Source organism: Podarcis bocagei (genome assembly GCF_964188305.1).
Source record: "Podarcis bocagei genome assembly, chromosome: 14".
In the NCBI taxonomy this organism is placed as follows: domain Eukaryota; kingdom Metazoa; phylum Chordata; class Lepidosauria; order Squamata; family Lacertidae; genus Podarcis; species Podarcis bocagei.
In genome coordinates, this window is record NC_138139.1 from 53206952 (window position 1) to 53229908 (window position 22957).

General features: G+C 49.5%; 1 protein-coding gene across 1 annotated transcript in view; it reads right to left on the reverse strand.

Moving 5' to 3' along the window:
- CARD11 (caspase recruitment domain family member 11) overlaps positions 1-13906 on the reverse strand; it is a 105506-nt gene extending 91600 nt beyond the window's left edge. Inside the window, exon 1 of the mRNA XM_081169392.1 lies at positions 13734-13906. The gene's annotated coding sequence lies outside the window, so the exon portion shown is untranslated. The remainder of the gene's footprint in view (positions 1-13733) is intronic.
- Between the last annotated feature and the right edge of the window lie 9051 nt (positions 13907-22957).

Genomic DNA, 22957 nt, shown 5'->3' on the forward strand with positions numbered 1-22957 from the left:
CAGGCCCAAGTGTGGGATTCGAACTCTGGACTCTCCCAGGTCCAAGCCTGGCACTCTAACCGTTAAGTGCAAACTCTGTCTTACTAACTGTCTTGCCTGTGAGGGCTCAGCCCCAGAACCTGTTTCCAAGCCCAGGGTGCAGCCTCGAAACGCATGAAGCAACTGCAGAGAGGAGAGTGCCTCTGAGCATGTGCAGGGACTCTCTGTACACAAATGCATCCCGAGGCTTCACAGACTAACTAGCAAGGCTATGTCTTCCCCGCAGGCCGGCAGGCATCGTCCTTTTCCTCTTTTGCCTGCTGTCAGAGCTGCTTCAAAATCCTAGCTCACAGAGGATCACGCTAGCCAGCGGTCATTAAGTAAAAGTCTTTATTGAATTACAGTTTCCATTCTCACGCTGCTGTCTGCAACTCTACGTCTACTAGCTAGATCGGCGAGGCTCCGTCTGAGTCTCCGCCCCGTGCGCACCAACTTAATATCCTAGCCTTGCTCCACCTTTTCCTCCTGACTGTCCTCCTCTGGGTCCCTCTACCCCCCGGGGCTTCTTCCTTCCGGGATTCTTCTGACGCTGACCCGGACCCTTCTGCCTCCTTGCGCCGGGCTTTAGGACCCGGTTCCCTTTCGGGGCTGCTCACTGCGCCGCCTTCCTCTGCATTTGAACTTGGCGCGCGCGCCCAACCTTCCACTTTCCTCTTAACCGTTTCCTCGCTCCCCGATGGAGGTGTGGCCACTCCTGACTCCTGCCCTCCCTCCTGTGGTGAGCTGCCAGCGCTTCCCTCCTGGCTCCTTTCCTCTTCCCTGCTTCCTGGCGGTGACGCTGGTCCCGATCTCCAGCTGCTCCCCCCTGAGTCTCCTCTGGCTCTATCTTCCTGGGGTGCCTCCCTAGACTCCCCCCTTGCCCTGGCCACTGGTGCTCCTTTCTGTGAATCCTCTGATTCACTGGAAAGACTGGGAGATCTCGGGTCGTCGTCATCACTCATCCTTTCCTCTGTCTCCTCCCCTTCGCTCTCTGTTTCCTCCCTTGCCCGTGCCTCTGCACCTAAACCCCTGACATCCATCCCCCCCTCGAAGCCCCCCAGTCCCCCCTCCCCTCCTTCCGGTGCTGGAACTGGGGGCTGCTGTTGCAAAGGGACGAACGTCGGATATCGGTCGCTTCCCGTGGCAGGCCTCCAGCGGAACTCTTCCAGTTCTTCCTCTCTGCTCTCGTTGACGACAGTCACCTCCTCTTCCATCTCTGTGCCGCCGTGCTCGAAACCAGGGTCGTCCCCGAAAATGTCCATGTCCGTCTCTCCCGCACTTCCTCCAGGCGGCGTTGCTCTGCCGGAACAGTCCAGCCACTTCCTGCGGAACTGCTCCTCCGGCCTATCGTCCCACCAATACGAGGGTTCTGAGACCGATCCCGAGGGTGACCCCTCCGGGGAACGGACGTCTCGTGTTGGTTCCTCGTCCGAGTCGAACCCCCTGAACGTGCTGTCCGAAAGCGTGGGCGTGAAAAGCCAGTCGTCGAAAAAGTCTGCTGGCATAGGTCTATGTGGGAAGAGGGCATGAAACTCGTCTTTGAGCAGAGGTTCGTCTAAAGCGTAGCCCGGCACCCAGCTGTTCGCACTGGCCGGGGTGCCCTCCCTGGCGAGAAAGTATTCTACTCCCTCTTCCCCCCATCTGGAGTCCAAAATCTCCGTGACTTCGTTGATGCGCTCCTCCTGTGCCACTCCCGCGTGCCCCGTTCCTTCTCTGAGCGGACTCGGCGCCGTTCCGGGTTCCTGGAACCTGTGCGGTGCCTTGTAGGGAGTGAGCACCGATCTGTGGAACACCGGATGCATTCTGGAACCCTCCGGAAGCGCCAGCTTGAAAGCCACCGGGTTGACCTGCTCTTCGACTTGGTAGGGCCCCAGTTGTTTATGCCCTAGTTTCTTCTTGGCCAACGACCTGGCCGGCACTGCGTGGGCTGCTAACCAGACCCAGTCTCCCACGTGGAGCTCTTCACCAACCCTTCTGTGTTTGTCCGCTTGTACCTTGTATGCGTGTTTAGCCAGTTCCAGGTGGCGCCGCAGCTGATCGTGGACTTCCTGCAGCTCCGACGCGAACGCATCTGCTGACTGCGGCTCCCCTTCTCCCCTGCATTCCAGTCCCGGAAAGGTTCTAGGGTGCCGCCCGTTGTTGGCGAAGAACGGCGTGACGCCCGTGGATACGTGCTTCGTGTTGTTGTAGGCAAACTCTGCAAGCGGCAGGTAATCTACCCACGTCGCAGGCTGTTGGTTTGCATAACATCTCAGGTACTGCTGCATGATGGCATTGGCTCGCTCCGCTTGCCCGTTGGTCTGCGGGTGTCTCGCCGACGCCAGATTGATCTTGACGTTTAGGAAGCCCATCAGTTTCTGCCAGAAGTTCGAGATGAACTGCCGCCCGCGGTCGGACAGAATAGACCGTGGCAGACCGTGAACCTTGAACACGTGGTCTATGAACAGTTTGGCGGTTTGCTCCGCCGTGGCCACCTTAGCACACGGAATGAAATGCGCCATCTTGGAGAACAGGTCCACCACCACCAACACTGCCGTCTTGCCCCTTGAGCTGGGCAGATCCGTGACAAAGTCCAGAGCCACCCTTTCCCAAGGTTCGACCGGAGTTTGCAGCGGCTCCAACAGTCCAGCCGGCGGTTTGTGCACCGGCTTTGCCCTCTGGCAGGTGTCACACCTCGCTACGTAGTCTGCGACCTCCCCTCTCATTCCAGGCCACCAGAAATCCCTGGCTACTAATTCCACCGTCTTCTCCTTGCCAAAGTGCCCGGCCGTGGGTGCGTCGTGCAGCTGCTGTAGCACCTTGGCTCGAAGTTCGTCACCCGGCACGTAGATGGCCCCTTTACGGATGAGCAAGCCATCTCGTAGCTGGAAACCGTCGGCCGCTGCCTTGCCCCCTCGCACCTCTGCCATCTTCGTTCGTGCGAAGGAGTCCCCCTGCAACGCTCGCCGCACCGCCTCTAGGTCCACGGTCGCCGCGGCGCACGCCCACACTGTCGGTGCAAAGATGTGCATGGCGGCCGCTGGTGTTGCGTCCTCCAGATACTGTGGCTTGCGGGAGAGAGCGTCTGCCATGATGTTGGTGTCCCCCGGGACATACTCTATTCGGAAGTCGAAGTCCGCAAAGAACTCAGCCCAACGTATCTGCCTCTGGTTCAGGAACTGTGCCGTGCGCCAGTGTTCCAGATTCTTGTGGTCCGTGCAAACCTGCACCGTGTGCTTGGCGCCGATCAGAAAGTGCCTCCACGCCTTGAACGCTGCATGAATGGCCAGCAACTCCCTGTCCCATATGGTGTAGTTCTGCTCGGACTTGCTGAGCTTCCTGGAGTAAAACGCTCCCGGCCGCCACACGCCCTGCGGGTCCTTCTGCAGCAGGACCGCCCCCACTGCTCTGTCCGAAGCGTCTGTCTCCACCCTCATCGGCATGCTGGGGTTGACATGAAGCAGCTGCTCTTCCGACGCGAAGAGACGCTTGAGGGCCTGAAAGGACTGCTCCGCCTGCTCTGTCCAGATGAACTTCTTCTTCTTGGAGCTAAGCGTGTCAGTGATGGCCGCCGTCTGCATCGCGAAGCCCTTGATAAACTTGCGATAGAAGTTCGCAAAGCCGACAAACCGTTGGACCTCCTTCCGGTTGCGTGGGCTCTTCCAATCCAACACCGCTCGAACCTTGGCGCTGTCCATGGCGAGCCCCTTGGCAGACAGCTTGTAGCCCAGAAAATCCACCTCCGGCACGTCAAATTGGCACTTCTCCAGCTTGGCGTAGAGCCTGTGTTGCTTTAGCCTGCCCAGCACTTCCTTGACGTGCTTGTCATGTTCTTGCTGCGACTCCGAAAAGATCAGGATGTCATCCAAGAAACAGACGCACGTCTTGTAGAGAAGTCCCGCCAACACGTGATGCATAAATGCTTGAAAAACGTGAGCGCCATTTTGCAGTCCAAAAGGCATAACTCTGTATTCGTAGGTACCCAGTGGCGTGAACATGGCTGTCTTCCACTCATCACCTTCCCGCATGCGAATGAGGTTGTACGCCCCCCGCAGGTCCAACTTGGTGAACACCTTTCCCTTCCGTACCTTCGCCAGGAGGTCGTCGATGCGGGGCATGGGGAAGTCCGACGGCTTGGTCACACTGTTCAAAATCCTGTAATCCACTACGAGTCTTTTTTGGGGCGTGTCTCGCTTCTTAACAAAGAATACAGGACTGCCCCCCACTGCCTTAGACTCCCGGATGAAACCGCGCTCCAAATTATGATCGATGAAGTCTTTGAGTTCCTGCAGTTCGTCCTCAGACATGGAATACAGCTTCCCTTTAGGCAGCGCCGCCCCCGGCAGCAGGTCAATTTTGCAGTCATATGGTCTGTGAGGGGGTAGCCTGTCCGCCTCCTTCTCGCAGAAAACTTCCAGAAATTCTGCGTACTTGTGGGGAATCGCTTGCAGTGTGCCTAGCAGCAGCTGTGACTCCTCTTCCTCTCCTTCCTGCCTGGGTACGATGCAGTGTTCAGCACAAAAGGAAGAGCCGAAGACCAGCTGCCTCTGGAACCAAGCCATCGTTGGGCTGTGCTTGTCCAGCCAACTCATACCCAATACAATGGGCGTGTCAGACAGTTGAGTGACGTTGAAGCTGATGACTTCCCTGTGATTCCCAAGTCGCATCACCATTGGTGGCGTCTGCTTCACCACTTGCCCCCCTAGCAGCTCCCTGCCATCCACCGTGACAACCTGCAGGGGCAGTGTGGCCGGCAGCAACTGCACAGCGTGCCTGTCGACAAATTCCTGCCCTATAAAGTCCGCGTTGCTGCCGGAGTCGATGGTGATTGGCACGTCCATGGTGATTCCATTGGGCAGCTGGAGAGATGCTGTGAGCCTCACTACTGGTTTGGGCGGGAGGGGGTTCACTGGCTGTAAAATTTCTGGGGACTGCGTCACTAACACGTCTGGCTGGGCCCCAGTGCCTCTTCCTCCAGCCAGACATTGTCGTTTCCCTGCTGTGGTCCTCCCTGCTGCGTTGCTGCAGTCACCATTGCTGAGGCTGCAGTAAGCTTGTGGGGCCTCTGGGGACACTCTTTCGCCATATGCCCTGGCTGCTCACAGACGTAACACTTCCTGGTCCCTCTAGGAGGCTTCGCCTTCACTGCTGCCGGTGCTAGGGCTCTGGTTGCTGACTGAGCCCTTGCACCTCCAACCTCCATAGGTTCGGCTCCTCCTCCTGGCGGAGGCGTGGATTGCGTTCGCGCTGCTTCTCTGGGAAAGAAGGAGGGGCCCCCGGCTGGTTCGCGCCCTCCACGTCCTTCGTCCTTGCTCCACGGACGTCCTTCCAGCCTCACCCCCACGGCCAGTGCCCTCTGAACGACCTCCTGGGTGGTTCGGGGTCTCTCCCCCCTCGCTATCTCATCTTTAATCGAGTTGTGCAGTCCCTCCCAAAAGAGGTCTCTTACAGGAGCCGAATCTCTGTCCCATTCCAGGGCGCTGACCAAGGCGAAAAAGCGTGCATGATACTGTCTGACGCTGGCCCTCCCTTGTCTCAGCCCATGCACCTCCTTCCGTGCAAGATCAATGTCAATACTTGATAAGAAACACCCATCCATCGCTTTAATAAAGGCATCCGCATTCTGGAGCGCCGGATCGTTATCTCTCCATAAATTGCGCAACCATGCTTTCGCCTCCCCATGCAGATGGGACATGATGAACCCCACTCTCTCCTGTTCATCTCTAAAGTCTTTATGCAACAGTTGCAGTGCGCACAGTACGTCGGCTCTAAAGTTGGGATACTGTTGCAGGTTCCCATCGAAGTGAGAGAGCAGCCCGCCTGTCCGTCTCGCCAACCCAATTCCCTCCTGCCGGGGTGGTTGCTTTGCCAGTACGTCTAACCTGACCTGGAGATCCCTGCAGGCGGCAGCTGCCTCGTCCTCTCTCTTCCTGGATGCGAGAACCTCGGCGTTCAGTTGTGCCACTGCTTTTCTGAGGTCCTCTATCTGCTGCTCAGCCGTCATGTCTCCTGCCGTTCGTGAGCTCGCTAGTGGGCGCCTGTTTCTCTCCTCTCCTCGAGGCTGCAGATGCCCACCATGTCGAGACGGAGCCTACTGTCAGAGCTGCTTCAAAATCCTAGCTCACAGAGGATCACGCTAGCCAGCGGTCATTAAGTAAAAGTCTTTATTGAATTACAGTTTCCATTCTCACGCTGCTGTCTGCAACTCTACGTCTACTAGCTAGATCGGCGAGGCTCCGTCTGAGTCTCCGCCCCGTGCGCACCAACTTAATATCCTAGCCTTGCTCCACCTTTTCCTCCTGACTGTCCTCCTCTGGGTCCCTCTACCCCCCGGGGCTTCTTCCTTCCGGGATTCTTCTGACGCTGACCCGGACCCTTCTGCCTCCTTGCGCCGGGCTTTAGGACCCGGTTCCCTTTCGGGGCTGCTCACTGCGCCGCCTTCCTCTGCATTTGAACTTGGCGCGCGCGCCCAACCTTCCACTTTCCCCGATGGAGGTGTGGCCACTCCTGACTCCTGCCCTCCCTCCTGTGGTGAGCTGCCAGCGCTTCCCTCCTGGCTCCTTTCCTCTTCCCTGCTTCCTGGCGGTGACGCTGGTCCCGATCTCCAGCTGCTCCCCCCTGAGTCTCCTCTGGCTCTATCTTCCTGGGGTGCCTCCCTAGACTCCCCCCTTGCCCTGGCCACTGGTGCTCCTTTCTGTGAATCCTCTGATTCACTGGAAAGACTGGGAGATCTCGGGTCGTCGTCATCACTCATCCTTTCCTCTGTCTCCTCCCCTTCGCTCTCTGTTTCCTCCCTTGCCCGTGCCTCTGCACCTAAACCCCTGACACCTGCGATCAAGGGAAGCGAAAGGGAGAGGAAGCACGTGGGCGAAATATCGCCGCTGGGGAGGAAGCAGCAGTGAGAGTTCTGCTAGCAAAATAATCACGGCGGGGCCTGCAGCTAAGAGCACGGCAAACTGTGGGAAGGAGAGAAGAGTGTGTGGGAGGCCAGAAGAAAGAAACAGAGAAGAGGAAGAAGACGAGATTGTGAATGAGTAACATGCAAAGGGACTATTTATAGGGCAAAGTCTGTGTCACACATCCTTTCCCGAAAGGGAAGCACAGCGAGGGAGGGAAAATGTCCCCCCCCCCAGCTGCGTGTCTGAGGATCAAAACATCCTTTCCCCAGTTCACCTTGCCCCAGCCGTGATCTCATTTATTTCTATTAAATTAATAAAAGTGTATGCAGCTTTTCAAGAAAACCTCTTCCCAAGCCACATGCAAGGGAAAGTACATAGCTCAGGGGGTTAGAGCATATTCTGGATGGTGGCTAATGGATTGAGGTTGAATCCTGACAAGACAGAAGTACTGTTTTTGGGGGACAGGAGGCGGGCAGGTGTGGAGGATTCCCTGGTCCTGAATGGGGCAACTGTGCCCCTGAAGGACCAGGTGCGCAGCCTAGGAGTCATTTTGGACTCACAGCTGTCCATGGAGGCGCAAGTCAATTCTGTGTCCAGGACAGCTGTCTACCAGCTCCATCTGGTATGCAGGATGAGACCCTCCTTGCCCGTGGACTGTCTTGCCAGAGTGGTGCATGCTCTAGTTATCCCCACTTGGACTACTGCGATGCGCTCTACATGGGGCTACCTTTGAAGGTGACCCGGAAACTACAACTAATCCAGAATGAGGCAGCTAGACTGGTGACTGTGGGCGGCTGCCGAGACCACATAACACGGTCTTGAAAGACCTACATTGGCTCCCAGTATGTTTCTGAGCACAATTCAAAGTGTTGGTGCTGACCTAAACGGCCTCGGCCCAGTATTCCTGAAGGATCATCTCCACCCCCATCGTTCAGCCTGGACACTGAGGTCCAGTGCCGAGGGCCTTCTGGCAGTTCCCTCACTGCGAGAAGCAAATCTACAGGGAACCAGGCAGAGGGCCTTCTTGGTAGTGGCACCCACCCTGTGGAATGCCCTCCCATCAGATGTCAAAGAGATAAACAACTACCTAACATTTAGAAGACATCTGAGAACAGCTTACAGCATGGGGATGATCCTACATAGCTCAGTTGGTTAGAGTGTGGTGCTCATAATGCCAAGGTTGCAGGTCCAATCCCTGCATGGGACAGCTTTATATATTCCTTCATTTCTGGGGGTTGGGCTAGATGATCCTCAAGGTCCCTTCCAACCCTACACTTCTATAATTCTATGATCTGTGATCCTACTTGCAGGATGCTGGAAGGCAGAGTCAGCCAGAAGGTAGATCTACAATAGTACAGTGGTACCTTGGGTTACAGACGCTTCAGATTACATACGCTTCAGGTAACAGACTCTGCTAACCCAGAAATAGTACCTCGGGTTAAGAACTTTGCTTCAGGATGAGAATAGAAATCGTGCAGCGGTAGCATGGTGGCAGCAGGAGGCTCCATTAGCTAAAGTGGTGCTTCAGGTTAAGAACAGTTTCAGGTTAAGAATGGACCTCCAGAATGAATTAAGTTCTTAACCCGAGGAACCACTGTATATGACTCATAAGTGTTTGCCAATGGCAACAGTGGCAACAAAACTCTTTCCTCCCCGAGTCCCAAATCAGGCTCCTGAAACGAAGGGTTTTCCCAGACTGATGTTGCTTTCGGGTGGGAGTCCATCACACACAGACAAAGTCAGGTTGCACAATTATAATTGATTGGGAGGTCTTGCAAAACAAACCTGCTTCCCTAAAAGAGCAGACTTTTTTTGCAGTGAGGAAATTGACAGGGAGATGCCCTGGTAAGTCTGAGATAACTGTGCTCATTAAATAGCTGGAGCTGCCTACTCTTCCAGAAGACAGAATGGTACATATACAGGCCAGGTGGAAGTGCCCCAAGAATGCTTGGGGGTGGGAAGGAGAGTGGATCTCAGTTCTGTAATCTCAGTCCTGATTCTGAAATCGGTGCTAGGAACTCAGGTAGGGATATGTTGGGAATTACCTCCTTCACTTGAGCCGCCATATCTGCCATCACCAGCTGCCCTGCACCCACCCAGCCCTGGCGATGGTTGATGGACTTTAGGATTCTAGCAAAATATAGATCCCGCAAGCCTGAAGCGTGCACACCCCATTCTGACAGCGACCATTTAGGCCTGGTCTGCATGCACAGGTGCGAAAGCAGAGACGGTGGAATGAATTGCATCGCTGCAGACTGTGGGTGGGGAATGTCATTGCTGAACGCTACATAAAACAAAAGCAAAAAAACTCACTGTAAAGAGAAAACATCAGCTTCTACTTCTGCCTTTTCCTGCTGCTAATTTTCTACTTGCAGGCTCTCTGCTGTTTTTGTACTATAGCAAATAATTTTCAACAGCCTGATTTCCCACTTCCAGTCTGAGGTGGTACAGTCCATGCTGCCCCCTCCACCTTGGGCTCTCTGTTGCCCATGTAGACCAGACCCAGGGTGCGGCATGCCAATGGTTTTCAAGGAACAGTCTTTACCAAAGGTGTCATGGGCTTTGAAGACACTCGAACTCAGGACGCAAGGGAGAAACATGATAAGAGGAAGGCACGCTTGGCAAATCCACACCGCGATCAGCTCCCACCCAGAAACTAATGTCCCCACTGTGGAATGACGTGTGGATCCAGAATTGGCCTCGACAGTCACTTGCGGACTCACTGTTAAGACCATGTTTATGGAAGACAATCTTACTCGGCTGCTAGGGATCACCAAAGAAAGGGGGGTTTTTTTTGTTAATGATATTTATTGGGAATTTAAAGTTACAGAAAAAAGAAAAGAAAGAAAAGCAAAGAAAAAAGAGATTAAACAATACAAATCAATAAAAAGAAAATAAAAAGGACCAAACATACCATACAGCAAAATCAAAAACAAGAACAAAAAAAATAAATTTAAAAACAAATCCAATATTCCCATACCCTTATCTTCATTAACTTATTTCCTCGACCTCCTCACACCTCCCTTTTTTGTATTCTAATTATTAATTATCTCAGCAAATCCTTTCCATCTTTCACTGTATTCTGTCATTTAGTTGTCTTAATTTATTTTAGCCTTATCTTACCATAAAAACCCCTAAAACTTATTTATACATAACTCCTTATAACATTTCTACTAAAGCCTAATAGTTTCATTCCAAGATTTTCCTAACAGTCGTTAATTTTGCAATATTTCTCTAAATGAATTTTTAAACTTTCTGCCAATCTTCATCCACCGTCTCTTCTTCCTGGTCTCGGGTTCTGTCAGTCCTTTCTATCTGTTCCATCTAGTCCATCAACCTGGTGATCTTATGTCCGAGGCTCTTAACTCTTTTCCATGTCCCTTCTGCAGATCTTCTTCATAATTGTACCTGCACTTTACTTTGTCTTCTGCTGGTCTTGTTCTTAATTTCCTTCCTTTGTCTCTGAGGAGTAGATCTCGGGGGAACAACCTAAGAGTGTCTTTATCCCACCTCTGCCGGTCACCAAAGAAAGGTTTTCAAAGAGTGCACCAGGGAACAGGATCAGTGAGAAACTCAGGAATGGTGGCAGAGCTTCCCCGAAAGGCAGCTTGCCTACCACTCCTGATTTTCTCTGTGCAATGTGAAGCAATGGCTGCGTTGTAGGAAGTGTGCTGCTTTTGTGGTGGGGATGGTGAGGACCAAGAGGCACCCTGCAGCTGTGGTGGACAGACCTCAAGCTTGCGGTGGGATCGTCTTCCTTCCTTTTTACAAGAACTCTCATGGTCTACCAGACAAGAGTCAGATACAAAATGCTGGCTCAGTGTCAGGTACCAGTATGAGCCACACAATGGGCTGGTCTCAGGGACGGATTTAGCTACTGAAGGTAATGGGGCCCTTTATATGTCCAGCTGTCCTTTGTCAACAACATTGTCGCTGTTTTTTTGTGTTGAATATATGCTATATGGTATTTTATGGACCTAATAGGTATCCAAAGCCATTTGCACATAACAAAATATGTATTTTATCTTACATTTTAGAAATGTACATCCAGTTGTTTTTTTCCTTTAAATTTTGTGGGGCCCTAAGCTATAGCTTGTTTAACTTATATGTAAATCCGGCACTGGCTAGTCTGTATCGACAAGAACAGATCAACATCTGAATTCTTAAATTATCAGGGTTGCTAAGCTCAAAGCAGCCAGCGGAGTTGAGCAAAGATCTTGCCAAAGACAACCAGGTAATGCTCCTATTTTACAGGGGGCTGAAAAACAGGCAATTATTTGTCTATGTCCAATATTGTTCAATTTTGTTAACATGTTTAGAATCAGAAAGGCTTGCCGATCTACTGCAGATCGCCCAGTGATCTACCCGATAGACGCCAAATCTGCTTTCTGCCAGCTTATGCCTTGGAACATGCTCAAGAATGAACTGCAACATTCAGGAATCTCTTGAAAGAAAAAGGTGTCTGGCCAAGAAAGCCTGAAAAGGACAGCCATGTGATAGGAAGCAATTCAAACTCTCCAAGCTCATGTGCATACAATCTACAGAGGCCACTTGTCAGAATTGCCACTCTCCCACCTCCTTTTGCTCCTTCTCTTCCTCTTCCTTGCAGTTGCTGTTCCTTTGGAAGCATCTGGAGTGGCCAGATAGCCTTGCTTGTTTTCTGCCAGGTTGCCGAAGTGCCAAAGGAAGAGGTTAATTTGTGCCATGTCTCAGGTCCCCCGTGCCTGTGCTCAGTGACAACACTCAACTCCAGAATGCACAAAGGGCCCCTGAGCAGACACAGAGGGAATTTCCCCTTGCAAAGGAACAGATGCAGAGTCATAGATTGTCAGAGCTGGAAGGGACCCTGGCAGCCTAGCCCTTTTGCTCAATGCAGGATCTTGCAGTAACAGCAGCCCTGGCAGGTGACCCAGTCTAGCCTCTGCTGAAATGCTTCCAGCCAAGGAGAGCAGGTTGCCCCTGGAGGCTGGCTGCTCCCACTGCCCAGGATCTCTTAGCAGCAGGAAGCCTCTCCTAACCTTTAGCCAAAATCTTCAATTTCCATTCTTCGGCCCTCTGAAGCAACAGATAACACGCTTGGCCTGCCCTGCGTGACAACCCTATCACACAAATATTTAAAGATCACTGTCGTGATAGACACACCACACATTGGAAGCACATGGCTTCCCACAAATCATCCTGAGAACGGCTCTTAGTGAGGGTGCTGTGAGTGGTAAACGACAGTTCCCGTGGTCTTTGGGGACGAAATCATGCCTCGCCTGATTCTTCTCTTCTCAGTCAGCTCTTTCAACCGCTCCTTATAGGACTGGTGAACATCAAAAATTAGGGTTCCAAATGATGCTCTGGTATTTCCACACTAGCCCACTTAACAAATTAATTTTTAAGATTGTTAATATTTTTATTTGTGTTGCAATTTTAAATTGTTGTAAGCCACTCCATGGGGTGCAGGGGCACAAGAAGAGTGGAACAGAAATGTTATGTATAAATGAATGAATGAATGAATGAATGAATGAATTTTTAAAAACCTCTTACAGATGAATTGAGTCATGCATGTACAAGTCCCGTTGAGTCTGACTCATGAAGACTATTTCAGTTTAGGAGAGACTTGCTGTCGCACCGATGGTGGTGATGGTAGACAGATGAATTGTCATCGATCTGCCTCTTTTATGAAGGATAACAGGGCAGATCCCTGCCCCAAAGACCTTACAATCAGGGGAGAGAAGGGAGGAAAGGAAGGAAAATGGGAGGAGGATGTAAACCATCCAGAGATTTTGTTACACTAAGTGATCATTTTGAAAAATAGATAAACAATAAGCTCTTGCGCCAGCTTTCATAATGGAGGGAACCCTACTTTCAGTTAGATATAGATATGCTTAGTTACATCAGAGAATGGGGACTTGCGGTGCAAGGCTAATCACGCCTATTCAGAAGGAAATCCTATTACCGGTAAATTCAGTGGGGCTTATTCCCAGGAAAATGGAGTTAGGATTCCTGCCTAAAGCCAGGGGAAACTCTGGGATACCAGCACCTCCTCTTCTGTAGTAAGTGAGAAGATCTTTCCCACTATGCCCACTTGAAATGTGAAGGCCAAGTTCTCCAGCTGATGGAGGCAATTTCAGTGACTTGCAGGTGATTTCTGGGTTTGGGGAGGGGAAGAGGAAATATGCTGTCGGTTGTAGTCAAAGTTCAAATTGGGAGTAATAACTAGGACTGTGGGTGTTTCTCCACCACTTTGATCTGCAGAACCGGCCCTCTTACTGGCACCACATAATATTCCTTCCACATTGGTAATAAATCAATCTTTAATGTAGCAACGGCCCATTGGAACTCCCTGCCTATTGACTGTATCATTTTTGGCACCTGCTAAAAACACCTGCTTTTTGTTTAGACGAGCCTGTCCAGCCAGGAAGCATACTGACATGTGCTTTTTATCAGTGACTTAGAATTTTTAATAGTTGTTTTTAACTGCTTCTGCCCATAATTTTATTGCTTTCTTCTTTTTGTAAACCACTTTGAGGTTTTTTCCTTTTTAAATAATCAAGCGATGTATAAATTTTATGAGATAAATGAAATAGACCAATAACTCTCCGCCGCTGCCTCCTTCCTGAACGGCACTGCTGGGCTTACTCCGGAGTAGGCAAGCCACGGTGCCCAGGACTGAGCAAGCGAGAGTGGCCAAAGATTATTTTGCCTATCCTTAACCACGTGCGCCAGGAAGACAGTCGATGATCGGTCCCATAAAGATAGCATTGGAACCGAGCTTCCCAGCCAGTTTTTACTTCGGTATTGAAAGAGAAACAAAATTTGAAGCAGAATCGGAAGCGAAGCGGATCTTACCGGCTCTGGTGTCTTTGTCAGTTTTCTGCGCGAGCCGGGCTGCCTGCCCAGAGGGCGATTCCGGAGCGCATCCTTGGCGCTTGTTGCTGCTCGGATCCGACGCGAGGCAGTTGGTGGCAGAGGAGCGGAGTCAGCCGCGCTGGGGACGCCCGACGGAGGGGCGCGGATGAGGCATCGCGGAGAGAGGCCGGGAGGCGGGGTAAGAGGGAAGGAGGGTGTGTGGGGGGAAGAGGCAGGAAGCCGAGTTGCAGAAAAACTTTAAAAGAGAAGTGCGCGCACAGGCGCGCGCAATCACCTTGACACATTGAGAAGAGCGCTACAGTCCGCGACAGCGCGCTTGGTACGCGGGAAGCGCTGCAACCAGGGCGCGCAAAGCAGAGCAAAAGCGCTTGGGGGGGTGGGGTGTCGGATTTTCCAAGGGGCCACCCTAGGATACCGCCCCCCCAATCTTTCTCAGCCTCCTCTATAGCTGACAGGGAGAGGCTGCCTGCTTCTGTGAACCTCATTTATTTTATAAAATTTATACACCGCTTGACTGCAAAAAAGAGAAAACCTAAAAGCGGTTTACAAAAGATAAAACGGTGAAATCAATTTTTTAAAAAAATCAACACTACTTTAAAACATGCGGAAGTTAAAATACTAAAACAGATTAAAATCACCTAGACTTTCTAAGCATTTTGTCTTGATAGGAATGTGTTTCGAAGGAGCTGAAATAGTACAGGGAAGAAGGTGCCTTCTTGATCTCAAAAGGCTCCGAGGGTCATTTTGCTGCGCTCTAAAACATTTGCTAACTCCAGTGCTTTTCTTCTAGGAAAAACGGTGCTGGTTCTGCGTACCTGTGAGTACCCCCAGGAAAAAAGCACCGGCTAACTCTCTTCGTTTTGTGGCATTCCTTCACTTACATTGCCAATGATCACATCTATGCTTGAATGGCAGTTGCAATCTAGTCTGTATTTGTCATGCTCACCTTTCCAGCTGCTGGAGGATAATTTTGCTGTCCTCTGAAACAGGCATCCCCAAACTCGGCCCTTCAGATGTTTTGGGACTACAATTCCCATCATCCCTGACCACCGGTCCTGTTAGCTAGGGATGATGGGAGTTGTAGTCCCAAAACATCTGGAGGGCTGAGTTTGCAGATGTCTGCTCTGAAACACCCACCGGCTCTTGTGGTTTTGTGACTCTCCTTCTGTTACATAGCCAACTGCCTCTGTTTTTATGGCCGCTCCAATCTCCCTGCTGTGTTTTTCCTTGCAAGAATGCCATGTGGCCTAAGACTGGGTGTGCGTACTACATTTCCCACCTGCCAAGACAGGCCCCTCTCTGCCGGCACAGCAACAGGGGAGAAGTGGTTTCAAGAGCCAGATTGGCTGTGGGTCCCGTGCCCTTTGAGGCAACCTTTCACAAGGGGCCATGAGGAAAGGCCTGAAATGGTAACTTCTGCCTTTCTAGTGGCCCTGGAAGTTCTTTGGTGTGGACAGTCCCCCAAACCCTGGACTGCCCCCTGTATGGAATAACGACTCAAGACAACGTGCTATGGGATTAAAATTGGCCACAACTTTATTATATTTCAGATGTGGGTAGACCTTGGCTCAGGCATTGGGCGTTTATCCCTCCCAGTCCCCCGTCAGGGATCTGGGGAGCATCAGGGTTATCCAGTGTGGGGAGGGGATGGGCTGGCTCTGGAGAACATATGTTCAAGGAGAGAGAGCCCACCCCTGTTACGTTGCAGGGGAGAGCAATGACGACCTCTAGGAGTACGGCCAAAGCCTCCCCTCAAACAACCCCTTTAAAGGGGAACCCTGGTATCACCGCTGCAAGGAGGAGGGGGGCGTGGGTCACCGCTGCACCCCCCATTCAGGGAAGATAGACTAAAGGATTCTGCCCAAGGCCTGATACCGCCAAAGTTGTGACGTTTTGCTACGGGAAAGGCAAACCTGCCAATGCAAGGGAATTCCTTTCCGGCCCTTCAGCAGCGACCTTGATGTAGCAGCGCCCACGTACCTGTGGAGAAAAGGTTAACCTGCAAAATAAATAAATAAATAAATAATAATAATAATAATAATAATAATAATAATAATAATAATAATAATTTATTTATACCCCGCCCATCTGGCTGGGTCCCCACAGCTACTCTGGGTGGCTTCCAACAAAACACTAAAATACAATAACCTATTAAACGCTTCCCTAAAAAGGGCTGCCTTCAGATGTCTTCTAAAAGTCTGGTAGTTATTTTTCTCTTTGACAACTGGTGGGAGGGTGTTCCACAGGGCGGGCGCCACTACCGAGAAGGCCCTCTGCCTGGTTCCCTGGTTCCCAAAAGAAGTCTTAACTGAGGGTGGGAAGGGTGGGAGAAGCTCTGGAGCCAACTGAGGATTCCCAGGTAAGATCCTCCCTCTATTGTGTGAGCAGGTGGTCCCTCCCCCTACCTGGCCTGATCACCTTGGCAACGCCTCCCCAGGTGGGATTGGGCAACTAACTGAGGTAGGCGGAGACATCCAGGTATCCCACCTGGAGGGAGGCGAAGCCAAGCCTGTGCTAATGGTGCCGCATAGGGTCCCGGGGGCTGTGCACGACCACGCAAAGGGTGCACCCATTTAATGTGGGGAGTGGTCATTAAGAACAGAAGAAGAGCCTGCTGGATCAGATCTATGTCCAGCATCACAGTGGCCAACCAGTTGCCTGCACAAGAAGACACGGGTGCAGGACTATTCTCCCTGCCTGTAGGTTCCAGTATCTGGCATTCAGAAGCATTACTGCCCTCCAATAGTTTTTTTTTTAAAAATAAATCTTATTTGATTTTCAAAAGGAATAAAAAGAGAACAAAAAAAAAAGAGATAACAAAAGAAGAAACATACAACTAAAAACAGTACAGAATTCAAATAACGAGATTACTCTAAATCTCTTGACTTCCCCCCATCACCTCCATGGGTCCTTCTGATTCTATTTTCAACTGCATATCAAACTTCTCCAATTTTTCATCGTCCTAAGGTATCTATACAGTGGTACCTCAGGTTACAGATGCTTCAGGTTACAGACACCGTTAACCCAGAAATAGTACCTCGGGTTAAGAACTTTGCTTCAGGATGGGAACAGAAATCACGCAGTGGTGGTGGTGGGAGGCCCCATTAGCTAAAGTGGTACCTCAGGTTAAGAACGGACCTCCAGAACGAATTAAGTTCTTAACCCGAGGTACCACTATATAATCAATTACATTACAAGTGTATTTAAAATCCTGCTACTGTTTTAACATGTTTACAATGATTTTGTATGCACATTATAAACATTCCCCCCCCCCTTTAAAATTTCTTGTCTTCTTGATTCCTTAGCTTCCCTGTTATTTTTTTCCATTTCAGCATAACCCATTAATTTGGTTTGCCATTCTTCTCTGGTCGGGGCTGTCTCATCCTTCCATCTCTAGGCTAGTAACATCCGGGTGGCCGTTGTAGCATACATAAACAATTTCCTCTGATCTTTTGGAATTTTGGTACCTATAATTCCTCATAGAAAAGCTTCTGGTTTTTTTTAATAAAGGTTATTTTAAATATTTTTCCCCCATTTCATTATATATCATTTCCTAGATTTTTTTAGTTACATTACAGTTCCACCACATATGATAAAGGGTACCACTGCCCCCAACAGTTGAGGCAGTCGAGCCATTGGTACCCCTCTCCTGCATGAATTTGTCTAATTTTTAAAAGACATTTAGGTGGGTTCTTGCCTCCTGTGGGAGCAAGTTGCATTGTTTAACTATGGGCTTCATGAAGAAGCCCTTTGTTTTATCTGCCGTGAACCTTCCACTCTCCCCATGCTGTGCACAATCTTATAAACCTCTAGCATGTCTCCTTTAACCCGTCTTTCCTCTAAACCAAGAAGTCCCAAACGTGGCAACCTTTCCTCATAAGTGAGTCGCTCCTTTCCCTTGATCAGTTGGCTTGCCCTTGGCTGAACTCTTTCCAGCTCCACAATATCCTTTTGCAAGTTTGCGCGTTGGAGAGGGGCCCTCAAGGCAGTCCAATAATCAGTCCAAAAGGGATTCCGACTGTACTGGAAAGACATTGTTGAATATTTATAGGGTAGTAGAAAAAAGAAAGGAAGGAGAACACCAGGAAGAACTTTCTGACAGTTCAGCAGTGGAACAGTCTCCCATGAGAGGCGGTGCGTTCTCCTTCCTTGGAGGGTTTTAAGTAGAGCTTGGATGTCATGGACTTAAGATTCCTGTGTTGCAGGGGGTTGTTTGTTTTGTTTATTACATGTATAAACCACCTTTCTCTTCCAAGGATCTTACAAGGTGGTGTACATGGTTCGCCACATTTCATTCCATCCTCACAACAACCCTGTGAGGTAGGTTAGGCTAAGAGACGATGACTGGCCCAAGGTCAGTGTAGCGCGCGTGCAGCCCCGGACATCCTCATTCATGGGGAAGAATTGCAATCCCCAATCCCCATCACGAATGGTGTTCAATGGGTTACCCGCACCTGTCGGCGTAGGGTAGACACACGCTAAAATTGGATTTAATTTCTGCCAAGAGAATTATAACTCACAAATTAGAGGAGATCGATTTACAATTTAATATTGCGACAGGTGGTGGCACCTGTTCGCCGATAAACCTCGGCTTAACACCACCAATGAAACTTCCATCTTATTTAACTACCTTAGCCGTGGTGATGCACAGGTATGCCTTTATAAAGGCTAGATTCAATGTTTTCCCATCAAATGTGTTGGGTAACAGACTCTCCAACGGTCAGATCTCACTCCTCTGTGACTGTAAAAGTGGATCTATAGAATCGTTATATCATATAATCTTCTGTTGTCCATTACATTCGGCTTCACGGTCCAAGTTTCTGTCCCCATATTTATCGAGAATTGCTGACAGACCTCAGGAAGCCCAAATAATATACTTATTAAACGACGAAGACTCAAGTAGATCCCTTGCAGTCGCTAGATACCTGATTAATGTCTTATTTCATAAGAGGAGAAATGGATCACTGTATGACTCTGACAGCTTAGCCAAACTTAAGAACCATCAATAAGTGCCAGAACTAAGACGCATATCCCCCAAAATCCGAGGGATTTGAATTGCAGTTGATATAGAGGGAGTTTATTGTATATAGTGTTTACCTAATTGAAGTAAAATTGGTTTTATATGGGTGTTTTAACTTGGAACTGTTTAAATTGTTTGTTTATGGATAAATTTTGATGTATTGTTTTAGATATGGGCCAATGGCCGTAATAAATCAAATCAATCAATCAATCAATGGCCCAAGGTCACCCAGTGAGCTTCATAGCTGAGTGGAAATTCAAACCCTGCTCTCCCAGGTCCCAGTCTAACACTCTGACCATTATGCCACACTGGCTATGGGCCCGAGATACCTTGCTTCAAATCTCCTGGCTGCAAGCCCATGGGCAAGTCACAATCTCTCAGCCTATCCTACTTTCGAAGTAGGCAGAGGCACCATCTATTGAAATAGACTTAGTCATGGTTGAGAAGATGTCCCCATAGATGTGTTCTTGAGCCATACGAAAGCTTTGCAATAGCCATTTCAAAAAACTAGAACTGTATAATACAATGTGAACCAGCCATCAAACACAGGAGCTTTAAAGAGCCTTGATGTTAGCACTCACTCGGGTCTGGTGACTTCTGTTTCAGTGTATCTGAAGAAGTGTGCATGCACATGAAAAGCTCATTCCAATAACAAACTTAGTTGGTCTCTAAGGTGCTACTGGAAGGATTTTTTAAATTTTGTTTCAAGCCCTCAGGTTACCTTCCGACTCTGCAGTTCTATGATTGCATGATTCACTCTGAACCTCAACCTTCTCCCCCTCTCAGCCAGCAGGAGTGGTTTCCTGCTGACACACATTACCTTAATTTAAATAAGAAATGCAATATATCCCATCCTAGTGGGAAAGACAGTGACCAGGTGAGCTGCGTGTTTGCTCAATCTTTGTGACTGTTGATGGGCAACTTCAAGAACCCTGCAGGCTTCCCTCCTCCTCCTCCTCCTCCATCTTTAAACTGGACTGAGGCCAGCCAACATTTCAAAGAGAGGCTCACCCTCTGTAAAAGCAGGACACCCAAGGCTGCTCCACATGGCAGTTTATCTTGTACTCCGTGCTGCTCATCAAAACAGTGTCTCATATTCCCATTTAACCCAGATTTATTGTTTCCCTGGAAAATTTGATAGGTAACAAAATCCCTGCAGAAATGGTAAGATATAGGAGATACAGGATGGTGTTTTGATGAGGATGGCACTGTGTGGATAGATGCTGCACAAAAATCATATGTATGGGACAGTCTGCCCCAAATCGTATGTATGAGTCTCACTTCATCACACAAAGGTCTAATCACCAGCTTAATGACTGCAGCAAGACTAAAGGTAAAGGGACCCCTGACCATTAGGTCCAGTTGCGGACAACTCTGGGGTTGCAGCGCTCATCTCGCTTTATTGGCCAAGGGAGCCGGCTTACAGCTTCTGGGTCATGTGGCCAGCATGACTAAGCCACTTCTGGTGAACCAGAGCAGCGCACGGAAATGCCGTTCACCTTCCCGCCAGAGTGGTACCTATTTATCTACTTGCACTTTGAGGTGCTTTCGAACTGCTGGGTTGGCAGGAGCAGGGACTGAGCAATGGGAGCTCACCCCGTTGCAGGGATTCGAACTGCCAACCTTCTGATCGGCAAGCCCTAGGCTCTGTGGTTTAACCCACAGTGCCACCTGTGTCTAATCATCGTCCAAATATTGGAAAATGTTGAATACAGAGATGTTTGGGAACTGGCTACCACAACTTTAATGTTGATGGATAAACTAACAACTCATGTTTATGAAAAATGGACAGACATTTTTTATTCAGATTGGTACAAATATATTTCCTACGTGGCAACAAAGGAACATGCATATAGGCTACCAATATGGGGATTGATGGTATGACACTTGGGTTTGACAAAGTGATTTGATTTATTAACCCAATTACTTTAAGTTTTTCTCTATGTGTATTTCGAGGTGGGGAGCAGATTTATTACTGTTCATAGAATTGTAGAGACGGAAGGGACACCAGGTTCACCTAGCAAAACAGGAATCTCTGACAGATGACTCTCCAGTCTCTGTTGGGAAACCTCCAATGAAGGAAGGTCTGCCATCTTCCAAGGAAGTCCATTCCTCTGTCAAACAGCTCTTACCACCAGAAAGTTCTTCCTGATGTTTAGTTGGAATCTCCTTTCTTGTCATTTGAATCCATTGGTTCAGGTCTTGTCCTCCAGAGCAGGAGAAAGCAAGCTTGCTCCATCTTCCATGTAGCAGCCCTTCGGATATTTAAAGATGGCTATTCTATAACAGCAGTCACGAAATTAAAAGATGCCTGCTTCTTGGGAGAAAAGCGATGACAAACCTAGATAGCATCTTAAAAGGCAGATACATCACCTTGCCAACAAAGGTCCGTATAGTTAAAGCTACGGTTTTCCCAGTAGTGACGTATGGAAGTGAGAGCTGGACCATAAAGAAGGCTGATCGCTGAAGAATTGATGCTTTTGAATTATGGTGCTGGAGGAGACTCTTGAGAGTCCCATGGACTGCAAGAAGATCAAACCCCTCCATTCTGCAGGAAATCAGCCCTAAGTGCTCACTGGAAGGACAGATCCTGAAGCTGGGGCTCCAATACTTTGGCCACCTCATGAGAAGAGAAGACTCCCTGGAAAAGACCCTGATGTTGGGAAAGATGGAGGGCACAAGGAGAAGGGGACGGCAGAGGAGGAGATGGTTGGACAGTGTTCTCGAAGCTACCAGCATGAGTCTGACCAAACTGCGGGAGGCAGTGGAAAACAGGAGGACCTGGCGTGCTCTGGTCCATGGGGTCAGGAAGAGTCGGACACGACTAAACGACTAAACAACAACATTCTATCACCTCTCAGTCTTCTCTTGACCAGGATAAACATACCCAGCTCCTTCAACTGTTCCTCCTAAAGCTTGGCTTCCAGATGTGATTTCTTGTTTTATTTGTTAATTCTCATCTTCCTTTGCTGTGCCAACACTGGAAAAGGGGGGGGGGACCCACCAAGCTGTGAGCAATATAAGGTCTGCAGTGAACTGCCACGGCCGTCCTAAATCAATGCGGAAGGAGACTGGGTCGCAGCAGACTCCCTCACAGTCATCCCATTTTGGAGAGTCTGATCGCTCTGGGAGGTGCATTCATTTCAGCTCCCAATCTGTTGATTTTTAGACTTCTCTCTCTCTCCTCCCTAGAGAGCAATTCCACAGCAACCCATGCAAGGAGTGCCCCCCCTCAAAACTATGGTTGTTTATCAGCATAACAGCCCAGGAAGTCCCTCCAGAGGAGGAATGCATTTGGCAACCTATTGATCTGAGAATAGATCGCTTGCATCCCTCCTGAATGCTGCAGCGCTGAACTCTGCTCTGCGGGCCCAACATCTCCACTGCTCAGAGTGTTTCAGAGCTCAGGAATGCCATCCGTAAACGGTGTCCTCATGTTTTATATATGCAGTGACTCCTCAGAGATCATTAGCGTTAATTATGATAGTAGTCCACGCTCCATTATTTCTCCCCTCTGAGGACTGATTTCCCTATCCAGGGCTGTTATTCTGTGCAGCTGCCCACCTGTGGATTAGTGGCTTCCAGAACAGCTGCCATTCCCAGGCTCTCTCATCAGAGAAGTCCCTCTTCTGTCAAACAGGGAGACGCAAATGGGGGGGGGGGGGGTTCGTGAGAGAGATCCAAGCAGCATTTCCAGGAGCCCAAAGCACAGTGCGTTTCAGAGACCTTTGCACAGATTTCTATACCGGGAAGGCTGTCAGCACGAAATCTTCTTCTCCGTCTCTTGTGACATCATTCTGCCTGAGTCACTGGAACCCAAGTGCAAAATAAGCCAGACCATTAGGCACTCAATGGGCCGGTTGAAATATTTGATCCATCCTCTGCAACGAACTAGGTTTAAACACCTCTTTGACAGCTCCTTCAAAACATTAATGCTTTTTTTTTTTGTGCAGAGATTTTTGGATGAAACTAATTATCTACATCTAGGGTGCTCAATGTGGCACCCTCAAGATACGCCCTCCCCCGTGACACCTGCCAAGAGGTCTGCTCCTCCCAATGTATATTCCTTAATTGAGGTGCTTTTTATTGTTTGGTTGTGGGAGTGTTGCCTGTTTTGGGTGGATGTTCCCTGCTCTTTTCTTTAATGTGTTTTATTTGATGATAATGATAATGATGATGATGA